The following is a 14,900-nucleotide window of genomic DNA, read 5'->3' as shown; positions in this document are numbered from 1 at the left end:
CACAAATGTAAATCACAACACCAAGTGTAGAGTAATTTTTCTTTTTGTTTTTTTGAAACTGAGTCTCAGCATGTAGCCTTGGCTGTCCTGGAACTCACTATGTAGACCAGGCTGACCTCGAACTCATGGAGATCCACCTGTCCCTTCCTCCTAAATGCTGGCAATAAAAGCCTGTACCACACCAGCAGAATAATTTTCCTTTTTAAACATTTTAAAAGAATTTTTAATGATTTATTTAACTTTATTTTATGTGCAATGGTGTGATGGTATCAGATCACCAGGAACTGGATTTACAGACACTTATAAGCTGCCATGTGGGTGCTGGGAATTGAACCTAGGTCTTCTGGAAGAGCAGTAGAGCAGTCAGTGCTCTTAACTGCTGAGCCACATCTCCAGTCCCCAGAATAATTTTCTTATGCAGAATTAAAATACATAGAATTAGAAAAGAATTGTTATATTGCAATACATTTAACAAAATATTTTAAAGTATTACTACAGCAGTTTTTATTTATTTATTTATTTATTTTGGTTTTTCGAAACAGGGTTTCTCTGTAGCTTTGGAGCCTGTCCTGGAACTCCCTTTGTAGACCAGGCTGGCCTCGAACTCACAGAGATCCGCCTGCCTCTGCCCCCCCCCCCAAGTGCTGGGATTAAAGGCGTGCGCCACCACCGCCCGGCAGCAGTTTTTATTTTTAAAAGGATTTATTTATATTTATTTTTTTTAATTTTACTGTTATGTGTATGGGTACTTTTCCTGCATATGTGTTTGGGTACCAGATATGTGTCTAATGTCCTAGAAGGCCAGAAAAGAGCAGTGGATCTCCTGGAATGAGAATTGCAGACAGTTCTGAGCTGCCATGTGGGCACTAGAATTGAACCCAAGCCCTCTGAAAGAGAAGCCAGTGCTCTTAACTGCTGAGCCATCTCTCAAACTGCTATTTTTATTTTTAAAAATTAGCCAGGCAGTGGTGGTGTATGCCTTTAATCCCAGTACTTGGGAGACAAAGGCAGGAGGATCTCTGTGTGTTCAAGGCCAGCCTGGTCTACAAAGTGAGTCCCAGGACAGCCAGGGGTGTTGCACAGAGAAACCCTGCCTCGAAAAAGAAAACAAAACTATGTTTCTATGTGTCTCTGTGTGTGTGGGGGGAGGTATGTGCACATGAGTGTATGTGAGTGCAGTGCCCATAATGTCTGCTGGTGGCAAAGTCTATTTTCCTGCTCTTTGTGCCATTACTGTTGTGGCTCCTGTTCCTAACACTCAAGGGAATGGTGACTGTTGGAAGTTAGTGAGAACCTCATGTGTCCAGTGTTGTATCCAGATTCAGAATTCTCTCATACAGCTGCCTTAGAGGGGTCTTACATCTCACTTTAGGAAGAGCGTAAGTTCAACAGTGGCTACTTGTTGAATCTTCATGGGCTCTTTTTGTTTGTTTGGCTGTTTTGTGGGGAGGTTGGGGAGACAGTGCTTCACTTGGCAGCCCAGATTGGTCTGGAACTCATGGAAATTATCCTGTCTCAGCCTCCCAAACATTGAAGTTACAAATATGAGCCGCCCACCATACATGGCTTAACTCTTGAAGAATAGTACAAAATAAAATTATCTGGACCTGGGTTATGCAGTATTCATGTGCCTGCCTAGTGTGCTTTAAGTCTCAACTTTGTCTCACACTGTCACCTCCCAAAACGTTCAGATGTAAGGCTTAGTACTAGTGGGGCTAGAGAGCTATCTTAGTGGTCAAGAGTGCTGGCTGCTCCTTCAGCAGACCTAGGTTCCACGGCGGCTTACAACCGTCCAGCTCCAGGGGCTATCACGAGTCCTCATGTCTTCAGGCACCGGACACACACGGTACACAGACATATAACACAGGCAAAAGAACAGAAAGAAAGAGGAAAGAACTGATGTTAGAGTCCGTTGGGAGTTTCAGGGGAGTCCTTTTTTGTAATACCTTACTCTGTTTCTAGGCCCAAGCAGACACTCTGTTTTCCTCTAGCGGGGCTAACTCAGGCTTTCCACAGCCCCGTACCCACTCAGTGTTGAGCATGGGTGCCTTTGAATAAATTAGAAGGAGGGGAGCAAATTCAAAGTCAGTATCGTAGACAGGGCAACTTTCAGACCTCAAATATTGGAGTGTGGAGTATTGAACTCCAGCTTGAAACCAATGTGGGTTTGTAAATTATGTTATAAAACTTGCCTTTACATTTAGAAGTTCCAGATCAGATGTTCTCTTTGTTTGTTTGTTTGTTTAGCTTTTTGAGACAGAGTTTTTCTGTGTAGCCCTAGCTGTCCTGGAACCCACTTTGTAGACCAGCCTGGCCTTGAATTTACAGAGATCCGCCTACCTATGCCTCCCAGGTGCTGGGATTAAAGGTGTTTCACCACCACCAGTTGTTGTTGTTGTTGTTGTTGTTATTGTTGTTGTTGTTGTTGTTCTTCTTCTTCTTCTTTCAAAGTTACATTTATTAGTGTGTGAGCGTATACCTGTGTCACAGTAAAGATGTGGGGGTCAGAGGACAACTTTGTGCTCTGTGTCAGAGGATGAAGGCAATCCACCTTTGTGTGGATTCCAGGATAAACTCAGATTGTCACATTTGCATATCAGTGTCTGTGCACTTAGCCATCTTACTAGGCCTACAGTACAATTTATTGAAATAATCCTATTCCTAGTACTGTCCTCTACCTTAGATTGTATAGTTCTAGGCAAAGTTTGTCAACAGAAGATTTGTTAAAACTGAGTCTGAAGATGGGCATCATGGTGCATACCTTTAATCCTCACACTCGGAGGCTGAGGCAGGAGGATCACTGTGAGTTCCAGTCCAGCCTGCTTTTATATCAAGTTCCAGGATAGCCAGGCTACAAGGATAGACCCTGTCTCAAAAGAGATAAAACAAAACAAACACCAGTTCTGTCTTTATCTGTAAACCTGAGCTGTCAGGCTTGTATAATGTGCCAGTAAACGTTTTGGATTTGCAGGTCACGCGGTCTCTTTTGCAATATTCTCCTCTGCTGTTGTAGCACAGAGCAACCATGAGCAATAATCAGTAGATAAGCCTGGCTGTGCTGCGTTAAACCTTACCAAAGCAGGCAGTGGGACATCTTGTGCCTGCTAAGAAGTGTGTTTCTTCCCAGTCTGGGAGATTTGTTTCTTGCATACAGCCCTTCTTCCTCATTTAAGTTAGCTCTATCTTTTGAACTTCAAGAGACTTTGCGGAAGCAATGCCACTGCTGAAAGACCCCAGTGCAGGGAAGATGACCCTGTTAAGGGATGCCCAGAGGGTTGGATTCACTCCTGGGGATTTACAGAGCTCTCTTACGGTCCGGCAGGTTAGACACAGAGTAAGTTTGTGCCCTCAGAAGCAGAAGTCTGAACACTGCAAAGGAAAGTTTACCTCTCCTTTTTTTTTTTTTTTGGCAGATTTAGCTCCCTATATGGTAGTCATTTAAGCTTGAATTTGTTGAAATTTGGAAATAGTGAATATGGTACCATTTAGGTTGTCATGCTTTTGGAACCACTTCCTTTTTTGCCCTGAGGTGCTTGCTAGATGTAATAGCAGTACGTGTAATAGAGAGGTTTGGGTGAGAGTCCCTGAAACTGCTCCCAGGGTCCTGTCGTCTTTAAGACACAGGCATGTGCATGCCTGAACTAAAGTTTTCTTTCCTTCAGGTCATTCATATTGAAAAAGTACTGGATAGGGTAAGTTCAGTGGAGAAAGACATTGTCCCCAAGCCTGACGACCTGATTTCTCTCTGTGGAACCCACAGGTGGAAGGAGAGATCCAACTCCTGCAAATTGTCCTTTGACCTCCACACATATCCTGTGGCGCTTGCACACATTCATGTATACACACAATGTTAAAAAAAAAAAAAAACTTCGCCGGGCAGTGGTGGCGCACGCCTTTAATCCCAGCACTCGGGAGGCAGAGGCAGGTGGATCTTTGTGAGTTTGAGGCCAGCCTGGTCTAGAAGAGCTAGTTCCAGGACAGGAACCAAAAAGTGTCGGAGAAACCCTGTCTCGAAAAAAAAAAAAAAACCTTCTACAAATACGATTTTTTTAATCAAAGAAAAAACGCTTGGCTGGTTCCATCCTTATCTCCTCCCTGCTGCCCCACCCCCACGTACACGTCTCCAGCTGAGTCGGTGTGTCCAAGCAGGCGTGTATTGGAACACTGAAGAACAAGGCGGTCAGTGTGTGCTGGGAGGTGAGTCAGCAGAAGCACTGGGGGCCTGTGAGCAGTCGAGATAGCAGAGATGGCACTGTGTGTCCTGAGAGCTCTTGGGAGCCGCTGATGTGCCAGCAGGCTGGGCGGTGCTGGGAAGGAGAGTTTGTGATTAAGGCGGTGACAGGCCGAGCAAGCAGAGGTGTTTATTTATTTATTTATTCTTTTAATTTACGGTGGCAGAGGTGTTAAAAGTGGGGCCTTACGCACGCTCCATTCCACTGTCGGTCCCTTTGCCTCGTTTGTTACAGCTGTTCAGAAGAACTTTACTGAAGGATAAGGTGTTAAGAGGGAAAGAGGAAATGTTTTATGTTCTATCTGCAGTGTCTTTCCTTCCTGGCTCTTCCAAGTTGAAGTATCTAAGTATTGACTGCCTCTTGGGGACTAGAGGCCATTACTAGCATTGCATTATGAGTTATGATTCAGGTTTTTATTCTTAGTATGATTTTTTTTATCCCAAGTGGTAAACAAAAGAACAATTGTTCTTAGCTTACTTGGGCAAACGGATAATGTACTGGTTGGTGTGACTAAATAGTTTGGGTCTGGCTTCTCACCATCAGATCTACCTACCTATGCTGACTCACCAGTCTTTCCTCCTAGTGACAAGACGGGCACTGAGCTGGTCCTAAAGTCACCCCCCAGGTCCAAATACAGAAGATAACCAAGTGTTTTCATCTGTACAGCCCCAAGATTTCTTCTGTGTGGACTGGTTTAAGTCGTGTACCACTGTCCCCCTCCAACAAGTTGTAGCTGAGCGGGATTGATCCTAGGGCGAGGGAGAAGGCACACTGAGCAAATGAACCTCCGAATGTAAAGGAGGTCCTTAATTAGGTCAAGGAGCACGAGCGTTTGGAAAGGCAAACAACAAATACCCAGGATAATCAGGATTTATAGTCTGATTTCTTACTTGATCTTTACCATGACTCTGGAATTTCTGCATTTTATTGCAGCCTTTCTTCATCACAGAAGAAACTCCCAGCCTCCTGGAGTTAAGAAGCTGGGAAGACCTAGAATTAAATCTCAATTTAATTGGGATCCTGAGTACTCTGCCAATGATCTGCTTAGTGGGAAGGGAGCCCAGTGCTTATGAAAAGTGCAGTTAAATCCTGCCTGGCACTGTAGTCTGCAACGTGGTCTGTTTTTGTGAGAGAGAACACAGACTGTAGAGAGAGAATTCCTGAGTTCAGATCATTTTGGGGATCCAGCAAGCTATATCCTACGTACTGTCCACCTGTGCCTTTAAATATAAGAAGTTATTTTGGAACACAGATGAAAATGCGGGGGCGGGGGCTGGAGAGATGGCTCAGCGGTTAAGAGCACTTGATGGCTCTTCCAGAGGTCCTGAGTTCAGTTTCCAGCACCCATCCATCTGTAGAGGGATCAGATTCCTTCTCCTGGTGGGCATGAAGACAGAGCACTCATACATAAAATACATGAATGAATAAATCTTTTAAAAAAGAAAAGAAAATGCTGCTTCTTTCCTGTGTTAGGTGGGTGAGCTCAGTGGAATTGTTTAACCTTGTGCTTCAGTTTTCTCATGTATGAAATGAGGGCATGAATGAGCAACTTTGTAGGATTGCAGTGAGGGTTACATTAGTTAATATGCACAGGAGCTGTGTAACTTCCTGACACATAGGAAGTGCTCCAAGTATGATTGTTGTAATCACTGTTTTAGCATCATAATATTTAGGACTGCCATATAGGAATGAGGATTGTTAGCACAATGAATTAGACTTATATCTGTTTGAATATACTTATAGGAATTCTAATATATTCTATATTTTGTTTATAAAGATAAAATTATTTTATTGTATTTTACCTAAGAAATATTACGGTACTTATTGGAAAGGAGGGGGTCTGGTAATATGTTACATATATTTATTTATTTTTGGTTTTTCAAGACATGGTTTCTCTGTGTAGCCTTGGCTGTCTTGGAACTCATTCTGTAAACCAGATTTTCCTCAAACTCAGAGATTCTCTTGCCTCTGCCTCCCAAATTCTGGGATTAAAGGTCTGAGCCACTACCTGGCAAAACAAAGGTTTTTGACAGACATGATAGCTTGCTCCTATAATCTCTGCACCTAAAACGCTGAGGCAGAAGGATTGCTATGGGTTTAAGGCTACCCTGGGCAACATAGTGAGTTCCAGGCCAATATGAGACTTTGTCTCAAAAAAGAAGTGAAAGTTGCTTTGCTTTTCAGATTTATAAATTATATAAAATTGTGGTGAGGAGCTAGCGCGGTAAATAACACTCAAGTTATCTGAATAGAATAGAACAAGGAGCAGCAGGAACCTTTTCAGAATTTTGATAAAAAAAATGAGTTTTAAAAGGATTAAGTATGTGAGTTCGAGACCAGCCTGGTCTGCAGAGCTAGTTCCAGGACAGGCTCCAAAACCACAGAGAAACCCTGTCTCGAAAAACCAAAAAAAAAAAAAAAAGGATTAAGTAGCCGGGCGGTGGTGGCGCACGCCTTTAATCCCAGCACTTGGGAGGCAGAGGCAGGTGGATCTCTGTGAGTTCCAGACCAGCCTGGTCTACAAGAGCTAGTTCCAGGACAGGCTCCAAAACCACAGAGAAACCCTGTCTCGGAAAAAAAAAAATTAAAAAAAAAATAAAAGGATTAAGTATTTTACCGCCGGGCAGTGGTGGTGCACGCCTTTAATGCCAGCACTGGGGAGGCATCTCTGGGAGTTCGAGGCCAGCCTGGTCTACAAGAGCTAGTTCCGGGACAGGAACCATAAAAGCTACGGAGAAACCCTGTCTCGAAAATTAAAAAAAAAGAAAAAAGTAAAACAACAACAACAACAACAAAACAAACAAACAAAAAAGGACTAAGTATTTTATAATCTTTTGGTAGAAAGGTCAGTTGGCATCTCTGTATCACCACAAATGTTGGCTTGTGAGTCTCTGAACTAGGCAGAAGGTGTTTCTCCATGCACATAGATCTTCGTTTGTACTACAGTACTATCTCTATTGAGACTCTACTCTGGGATGCCTTTTATTACCAAGATACAGTGGTTCCTGAGGTGCCCAGTCCCTTTGCAGAGAATTCCTAAAAAGAGTTTATTATATTCAGCTAGAACCTGTGTCTCTACATCTTCCAGTAAGTAATCATTTTTGATGCCTGGACTTTCACAAAATAAGTCTCTGCCCTATCCACTGTGACATATTCATGTATTTAAAAATAATTACTAGGTACCTTTTTTGGTGTGTGTTTCTTTTAAGGTATGGTTTCTCTGTGTAGCCCTGGCTGTCCTGGAACTTACTCTGTAGCCCAGGGTAGCCTCAAACTTACAAAGTTTACCCTGCCACTGCCTCCTGAGAGATGGGGTTAAAGGTGTGAACCACTACCGCCTCTCCAAAAAGAATTCATCATTTCTTTTTTTTTAAATTATTTTCAGATTTGCTGATTTTATTCTTATGTGTATGGTATTTGCCTACTACTAGTGTTTTCTGGTGCTGTCTGGTTATATTTGATTTTTTATATTTATTTATTATGTATTTCTGTGTGTATGTCTGCAGGCCAGAAGAGAGCATCAGACCTCATTACAGATGGTTGTGAGCCACCATGTGGTTGCCGGGAATTGAACTCAGGACCTTTGGAAGAACAGGCAATGCTCTTAACCACTGAGCCATCTCTCCAGCCCTGTATTTGATTTTTTTCCCTCTTTTTTAAAAAATATTTTTTTGTTCATGAGACAAGATCTCTGGCTATCCTGGAACTCACTGTGTACACCAAGCTCGGCTTGAACTCAGAGATCCAGCTGCCTCTGCCTCCCAAGCTAGGATTAAAGGTGTGCATAGGTCAAAGGGTTGTGAATACTAAGAGTATTAATAATTTTAAAGTGCTCTTGGTGTGCAGGTGCTATATGAATGCTTACTATAGATTTTTTTTTTCATAACAGCACCAACCTCAAGAGTTCTTGCCAGAGCAGTGATTTTGAAATGGGATATACCCTACCCCTCGATACCTCAGTAAGACAGCCATCATCAGGTCCTGGAGAAAGGGCTCGGTGACTGAAACACTTGCTGTGCAATCTGTAACTGCTGCTCTGAGGGTTTCAGCAACCCCTGCTAGCTTCTATATGAGTGCCCCCCCTCTTACACACACACAAATGCACACACATAACACACGTAAATATTAACAAGAAGATAGGCCATTACTAGATGGAGGCCTTTAAACCTGCAAACTCAAACTGTGAACTAAAAAGCTTCTTTCTAAATTAGTCGATTTCATTATAGTAATACAAAATGGGCTAAAATACAGAAAACTGATACGGAAGCGTGAGCTTGCTGATGTTCGATTGTGGACAGTGCCCTGTAGAGGGAATCCATGTTTTATATACTGCCAAGTACTGTCCCCGAGCTGGTTAGTAGGTAGGAGCCACTTCAAAGGAACAAATGGACTCGCTTCCTAAACTACTGCCTTGTATCCTATCTAGTACCCTCACAAATCTGAACGCAGAGAGATCTTTGCTTTAAAGTGTAGGAAAGTAAGACATTTCCTTTGTTCTGGGTGGGTTGTTTGGGTCTCTACCTCCTCAGTATCCCCCTTGCATTTGGGCATTGCTACTATAGGATATTTCTCCCAGAATTCTTCTCAATGAATCCCTACAACATCTAAAAAGAAATGTATTTTTTTTAAAGTTTATTATTCTCAACTGGGTAGTGGTGGCGCACGCCTTTAATCCTAGCACTTGGGAGACAGAGGCAGGTGGATCTCTGAGTTCAAGGCCAGTCTGGTCTACAGAGCTAGTTTCAGGACAACCAGGGCTACACAGAGAAACCCTGTCTCGAAAAATCAAAAAGAGTCCCAGGCGGCTGCCGAAGATGGCGGAGGGGCAGGTTCTGGTGTTGGACGGCCGAGGCCATCTTCTGGGTCGCCTGGCGGCCATTGTGGCCAAGCAGGTACTGCTGGGCCGAAAGGTGGTCATTGTTCGCTGTGAGGGCATCAACATTTCCGGAAACTTCTACAGAAACAAGTTGAAGTATCTGGCCTTTCTCCGAAAGCGGATGAACACCAACCCCTCCCGAGGCCCCTACCATTTCCGAGCCCCGAGCCGCATTTTTTGGCGCACTGTGCGAGGCATGCTGCCCCACAAGACCAAGCTAGGCCAGGCTGCCCTGGAACACCTCAAGGTGTTGGATGGGATCCCTCCACCCTATGACAAGAAAAAGCGGATGGTGGTCCCTGCCGCCCTCAAGGTTGTGAGGCTGAAGCCTACCAGGAAGTTTGCTTACCTGGGGCGTCTGGCTCATGAGGTCGGGTGGAAGTACCAGGCTGTGACAGCCACTCTGGAGGAGAAGCGGAAGGAGAAGGCCAAGATGCACTACCGGAAGAAGAAGCAGCTCTTGAGGCTACGGAAACAGGCGGAAAAGAACGTGGAGAAGAAAATCTGCAAGTTCACAGACGTCCTCAAGACCAATGGACTCCTTGTGTGAGCCCAATAAAGACTCTTTGTGCCTCAAAAAAAAAAAAAAGAAAAAAAAGAAAATCAAAAAGAAAGAAAGAGAAAGGAAGGAGAGAGAAGAAGAGAGAAGAAGAGGAGGAGGAAGAAGAGGAGGAGGAGGAGGAAGAAGAAGAAGAAGAAGAAGAAGAAGAAGAAGAAGAAGAAGAAGAAGAAGAAGAAGAAGAAGAAGAAAAGAAAAGAAGAAGAAAGTAGTAACTAAGACAACCACTGAGCCGTCTCCTGGCAGAAGGGATATATGCCCCTGGCATTCATATATCCAAAGAGTTCCCCTGGCATTCATATATCCAAAGAGTTTGGAATGTTTGGGTGGAAGTTCCACCCCAAGCCTCCTCCCATAGGAGTTGCCTCAATCCAGACTCCACCCCCAGAAAGCCCACCAAACGATGACCCCCTCCCCAGAGATAGTCAAGACCAATCCCAAAGGGTATTTAAACTGTTCTCCCAGAGAACAAACTCTTGATTTTCCAGTCTTCCTTTCCCTTCTCCTCTCTGGGGGGCTGGAAAGCCATCTGGGAGCATTGGTATCCACTAAACCTGGGGCTTTTCTTATTCAGTTTGATTTGGTCTGATTTGGATTATTGTGTCGGCAGAGAGGCTTATTGGGGTGCAGAAACTTTTTGGAAGGATGCATCCAGGAAGCTGTGTGCCAGAGAGTGGTATTGGCTTAGCACTGGGATGGTTGGAAAAGGTGTGTAGTGTAGCTCAGAAATCAGCTTATTCTCCCATCACAGGCACAGAGAACTTGCAGAACAGAATTATTTCAGCACGTGCCGTAGGGAGGAGGTACCTTAGGTTCATTCCCGTTTCAGACTGACCAAGCACTTTGTGGCTGCACGTGAGTCACATGGGTCTAGGTACAGCTTGTACTTGGGTGTCTGTGTACCGAGAATGCAGACTTGCAGAATGCAAGAGTTAAGGGGTCATGGTGGCTTCTACCCAGCTTTCAAAGGAAAACCTCTGAAGCAAGGCAGAGTTTCTCACAGGGTAGAAACTTCTTCAGAGAGCCCAGATAGAATGTTTCTGTGTTGTCAAGCATGTTGAGACCCCAGAAAGGTACAGCTATCAGCAGTGTGAAGTGTGTGCCAGGCAGAGCTTTGGGCAGTGTGGAAAAGCAGCCCCAGGTGATAAGCAGAGGTCTTGGGGACTCACTTCTCAGCAAATGTATAAAAGATGCTAGGCTTGCATTTCTTCAGTTAGAGTCTTTGCTGGGTTTCAGACTTTGCTTTGGACTGGGTGATCCTTTCTGGTTGTCTCTAGCCTTATATTGGATAAGGAATATCTATTCTAGTCCTGACCCACCATTTTATCTTGGAGGTATGTAATTCACTTATTGTTTTACAAGGAATCAGAAATAGAGGTGGTTGCCTTGAGTGTCAGATGAGACTTTGGCCTTTTGAGTGGCACTGGAACCTGTTATGCCCTTGGCTGTGGGATGGACTAAAAGCATTTTCGTACTGTGAGATGATAGGGCTATGGACTGACGTGACTACAGTCTTGAATTGTAGCCACCATGATTGTTACTAAGTAATCATAGCTAATTTTTTGGCGTATTTCCCCAGCAAACCATAAATGGATAAAATCACTACATGTAGCGATAGGACTCCTGATCAGGATTGCTCTTGACTCCTTAGTATTATCTTAAGATAAAGCAGGTACATTCCAGCCATGATAGTCATTTTTGTCCTGACCCATAAATAAACACATCCCTTTGACCCAAATTGCAGGCTCTAACTGGACTTGATACTGTTTATGACCAAACTTCTGTCAGTAAGTCCTCCAGTAAGTTGTGTTCTGTATAGCTGAGGTCTGTTCTGCCCTTATTGTATGAGTGTAGTGGGACTTCTAAGAGATGGAGCTTAATAGGAGGTTTCTGGGGCTCCACCCTTCAGTAGGTGTTAAGGTAGGTTTATGGGACCCAGAGTCAGTCTGTCTGTTTGTCTGTCTATCACGTTAGTTATTTGAGACAAAGTCTCTCTGTGTAGTCCTGGCTGTCCTGGAACTCAAACTTGAAATTGCCTATCACTGGGATTAAAGGCATACTCCACCACACCCAGCCTTACAGTTTTATATATATAATTTTTGATATATTTTATTGGCATTATCAAAAGTTATCCTTGAAGATATGAAATTATTCAGAAATCATGTTCTCGGCTTGCTTATATGTTGGCACTATGCAATAATTAAAATATCAACTGTGTCATAAAATGTATGGGAAGTTAGTATGTTAACACTATTTTATTACAAACTGTAGAACCATTCATTCCATTTATTTTTTATTCTACTTTTCTTTAATATTGAAGAAGATAAGCCTTGCAGAAAAAACAGCAGCAGCAGCAGCAACAACCAATTTCTAATATGCAGGCCTTCAATACTACTGACTAATTACACTTCTTTTTTTATTACTTTATTAATACTAGGAATCAAAATTTCCACTCCCCTCCGGCTCCCCCACTTACCCTCCTCCCCTCCCCCTCCAGTCCTAAGAGAGGGCAGGGTACCCTGCCCTGTGGGAAGTCCAAGGCCCTCCCCCCTCCATCCAGGCCTAGGAAGGTGTGCATCCAAACAGACTAGGATCTCAAAAAGCCAGTACTATGCAGTAGAGACAAGTCTCAGTGCCTCAGTTATATTTTTTAAAGTTGCATTTTAATTTTTAAATTTATTTTTATTATTTTAATTATGTATATATGTGTGTATGTGGTGGGTGTGTTCATGTGAGTGTAGTGTGAAAGAGACCAGAAGCACAAGATTCCTGTGGAGCTGGAGTTCCCAACAGTTATTAGCTGCCTGTGTGGGTCCTGGGCACTGAACTGGGGTCCTCTGAAGAGCAGTCTACCTTCTCAATTACTGAACCATCCTCCATCCCCTTGTGCAGTCCAATGTATGTCAATTATACCTCAAGAGTATAAAATATGGCATGCATTATGTAGCAATGCTATGTGCATTCATCATATAGCACATGAGCATGCCTTATGCAGCTCATGTTAGGAGTCAACAAATTGGGATTAAGAAGGAACTCCAGAGATGATCTCATTTGAGGGCTGATCTGTTCAGGAAACTGTAGAGATATTTGTTTTTTAGACAAAACATTTTATTTTGAAAAGGAAAGCTTATGGAAAAGTTGCAGGAACACTAAGATGAATTTCCTCGTGCTAAATCTAGGGCCATACTTTACTGTTTTCCTCAGTGTGGGATCCAACACAGGGCCTTGTGACTGGTGGGCAAGTGTTCTACTGAGTTATAGTTAAGCTCCACTTTTTAAATATATATTATGACATTTTCCTCGATTTCCCTTCCTCTATTTGTGTTGGGGAAAAATCATAAAAAGGAAAGCCAATCACAAAGTTCCTGAATTTTAAGATAAAATCTCATATTCCTCACCTAGATTCATGTGTTGCAAATATTTTGCATTGTCAAAAAATAATATTTTCTTTTTTTCCCCTTCCTCTTTCTCCTCGTACCTAGAGTAAGTTGTAGATATGACTTTGTTTCAGGAAGCTTCAATGTATGGCTCCTAAAAACAAATACTCATGATAGCACAATCACCAGTTTTGGAAAATTAGTTCTCAGCTTTTCATTGTTTCTCATGACCAACAGTTTTTGAAGATTAGGCTCCTTGTGGGACGTCCTTCAGTGGGAGCTTGGGAGCTTGTTTCCTCCTGACACGCTGTGTGGCTGGTGTGTCCTTAGCACCTCATAGTAGACAAGTGATTATGGGTGGTTTCATGGCATGACCCCCCCTGCTATCAAGGTAACCCTTTTCCCTTTGTAATTAATAATTAATCAATGGAGAGATGTTTTGACATTGTGTAAATATCTTGTTCCTCAGCAAACTGTCACATGATAGGTTTGGAATTCTTTATCAAACATTCTGAAGGTGGAACCTAGAAATGATAGGATTAAAGGGTAGATTATTGACTCTACTTTTAAGCCAAAAAAGCAACTACTAGTCTTAAATATTTTACATTGGTATGTATTTTTGAATATTGATACAAATCTGAAGTTATTTTTGTTAGAACATATTGTATATATATTTCTACTCTTTTTAAAAGTATTATACTTATGCAGTTCATCTAACAATGTAATGTAAATTTCTAGTCCTTGAAAGTTATTATTGCAAACTATTTAGATAATAAAAAAAGATAGGTTGGTAATCACCTATTACAGTTAAACCTATAGTCATGTTAAGTATGTTTTCAAGGCCATACAGAGATATTTAAATAAGCAGTTCTTCTTCAAACACTTCAGAGATCTACAGAATATGGCATTTAAGATGTTTTGATATCATAGATTTTTTTTATGACAATGAGACATGTCTGCTCCTAGTAGCCCCAATCTACTTCAGAGAAGATAATGGGCATCAAAGACTCTCCATATGGAGTTTGCTTTCTTCATGGCAAAAGTTAGCCACTGGGCAAGAAACTGCCCTTGCCTGGACTGCTGACAGTATGCTGTCCATACTGGACAAGTAGGACACAAAAGATAGTGACTGCTGAACTTTGCCAAGACAAGGTAGAACAGTCCTTCAAAATCCCTGCTTCTCAGAAAAGTCTGTCAGATATATTAAGCCTGTAGACCAAAGATGGATGCCCCATTGTTATATAAGTACTTTGGGTGACTGTCAAGGCAGCCAGATATCTATGTTGTTGGTAACATTTCACCCTTTTGGAGTCCTTAAAGAAGTTGAAGACTAGATAGTCATAAAGTTTTCCCTAGTTATAATAAAAGGTAAATTAGGTATAAAACTTTAGACTTATGGGGATAAATAATAGAGTATTTTTTTAAAATTTGCCAAATACAAATGGATTGGGTATTGTTAACTTTAATTCTTACTTAAGAACTGTTTTGTTGTATATAATTTTACTATTTAATTAGACAAAAGGGGGAAATATGGAGTATTCTTCTTTACACTGTGTGAATATATGTTGTTCTGATTGATTTAATAAAGCTGACTGGCCAATAGCTGGACAGGATAAGGTTAAGGGGAGAACCAGACTAAGGACACTGGGAAGAAGGGCAGAGATAGAGGAGTTGCAAGCCAGACATGGAGAAGAAGCAGGAAGTGCAAGATAAAAAAGAGGTAATGTCATGTGGCAGAATATAGATTAATATAAATGGGATAATTTAAGTTGTGCAACTTAGCTAGTAACCAGCCTGAGCTACTGGCCTAGCATTTATAACTAATAAGTCCCTGAGTGGTTATTTGGGAATGTCTG

The 14,900-nt window shown here is 42.3% G+C and overlaps 1 protein-coding gene and 1 pseudogene across 3 annotated transcripts in view; both read left to right on the top strand.

Annotated features, from left to right (window-relative positions):
- Pcyt1a (phosphate cytidylyltransferase 1A, choline) overlaps positions 1 to 14,900 on the top strand; it is a 48,253-nt gene that overhangs the window by 4,203 nt on the left and 29,150 nt on the right. The window contains exon 1 of one of the 3 annotated variants that reach the window (XM_075966366.1): positions 7,739 to 8,010. The exons of the other annotated variants lie outside the window; for them this stretch is intronic. The gene's annotated coding sequence lies outside the window, so the exon portion shown is untranslated. Of the gene's footprint in view, positions 1 to 7,738; positions 8,011 to 14,900 lie in introns of those variants that run through there. 3 annotated transcript variants of the gene reach the window in all.
- LOC142846208 (large ribosomal subunit protein uL13 pseudogene) lies at positions 9,012 to 9,692 on the top strand (annotated as a pseudogene).

This window comes from Microtus pennsylvanicus, chromosome 1, assembly GCF_037038515.1.
Source record: "Microtus pennsylvanicus isolate mMicPen1 chromosome 1, mMicPen1.hap1, whole genome shotgun sequence".
Taxonomy (NCBI): domain Eukaryota; kingdom Metazoa; phylum Chordata; class Mammalia; order Rodentia; family Cricetidae; genus Microtus; species Microtus pennsylvanicus.
This window is presented reverse-complemented; position numbering and strand designations above follow the sequence as displayed.